We start from the raw sequence: 2,140 nt of genomic DNA on the forward strand, positions 1-2,140 counted from the left end.
AGCTCGACATTTGCATTGCCAACCGCTTAATGCAACACGTGAAAAAATCAAACATTTCTCGCCGTTGGAAGTTGCTAAAGAAATTGATAACAATTTAAACCCAAAAAAATCATCAGGCTATGATGAAATTAGTCCAAAAATGCTGAAAGAACTTCCAAGGAAGGCTATTATTCATCTTACACACATATACAACGCTATTTTGCGCATGGAATACATTCCAGAACAATGGAAACGAGCACAAGTGATCATGTTACTCAAACCAGGAAAACCGCCTGAAAATGTCGCATCATACCGACCGATATCACTCCTTCCAAGTTTATCTAAACTTTTAGAGAAACTTCTGCTTAAACGCCTAAAACCGATTATAGAGAGAAAAAATCTTATACCAGAACATCAGTTTGGATTTCGCAACAAACATTCGACAATCGATCAAGTACATCGAGTAATTAATGTGATTAGTAAAGCTCTTGAAGAAAAAAAGTACTGCTGTGGAGTATTCCTTGACGTAGCCCAGGCTTTTGACAAAGTCTGGCACAAAGGATTCCTTATCAAACTGCGTGATCAGCTACCACATACTTGGTGTGCACTTCTTGAATCATACTTGACCGACCGTCAATTTCGAGTCGTACACGAAGAAGCAATAACCGAATGGAAAGACATATCAGCTGGAGTACCGCAAGGTAGTGTTCTAGGACCTATCCTGTACTTACTCTATACGGCTGATATACCAAACGATAACAACACAACATTAGCTATGTTTGCCGACGATACGGCAATTTTATCAACACGTAATAGTCAGCTCACTGCAACTGATAACTTACAGAAGTCAATTAACAATATATTTGCCTGGACAAGACGTTGGAAAATTAAGATCAATGGCGATAAATCGGTGCACGTTAACTATACGTTACGTAAAACCGAAAATATCCAAATAGTATTGAATCAAACACCAATCCCACAAAAAGATTCAGCAAAATATCTTGGAATGCACCGCGACTCTCGTCTAAACTGGAAACACCACGTCTATCAGAAAAAAATTCAAATTAAAGAAAAAATGCGAAAACTTTATTGGTTAGTCGGACCCCGCTCCGAGTTAACCATCGAAAACAAACGTCTACTGTACGTAGCAATTATAAAACCGATCTGGATTTATGGCATTCAACTGTGGGGTTGTGCCAGTAAGTCTAACATCGATATAATACAACGCTGTCAAAACATCGCTCTTCGGACCATCACTGCAGCCTACCGGTTCGAAAGAAACAACGCAATTCACCGTGATATGATGCTGCCTACAGTAGCAGACGAAATTCAAAGGTTTGCTCGCAAGCACGAGACGAGGCTAGATCACCATGTCAATACACTAGCCATACAATTATTAGATAACTCCAAGGATATCAGACGTCTTAAGCGTCTGAAACCATACGACTTAGTTTAAGATATTAAATTAAGGCAGGAGCCACTTCATTGAAAGTGTCTCCATCAACGTGTAATATATATATTTTGTATCATAGTATGTAAAATATGTATAATTGTCAAACATATTTATAAAGACCTTTGGGTCGTTTAAATAATAAAGCCCCAGGGCATTTAAAAAAAAAAAAAAAAAAATTTGTTTTAATATATTATACTATGAAATTATGTAACTTTTTTAAGTTGTTTTTACTTTTACTTATATAATATGTTTTTACGTCTGAACGAATAACTTTTAATAATAATCTATATATCTATTAGTATATTGTACATTGTATTTACAATCGTATGCGGTGATTGTATTGATTGAAAATACATATTATACTATGTAACTTTTTACATTTTGTTTTGTACTTTGTAACCACCATTTGTTATTATCATTGGTTACGATTTTAACATTCTAATTATAACATGTTTTTACTATTATGTTTATGCCAATAACTTTTAAACACAATTTGCTATTTAACTTTTTAAATATTTGTTAATAGAATATAATTATAGTTGAGATTGTATTCACAATCCTATACTGTGATTGTATTTATATTTGTTATATATACTATGCTATTATGGAATTTTTTACATTTGTGTTAAAGATATTTGGTTAGGCTATGCTGCGATTGTATTGATTGAAAATACACATATGATGTTACTTTTTATATACATATTGTTT

Source organism: Acyrthosiphon pisum, unplaced genomic scaffold (genome assembly GCF_005508785.2).
Source record: "Acyrthosiphon pisum isolate AL4f unplaced genomic scaffold, pea_aphid_22Mar2018_4r6ur Scaffold_20594;HRSCAF=21498, whole genome shotgun sequence".
Classification (NCBI taxonomy): Eukaryota; Metazoa; Arthropoda; class Insecta; order Hemiptera; family Aphididae; genus Acyrthosiphon; species Acyrthosiphon pisum.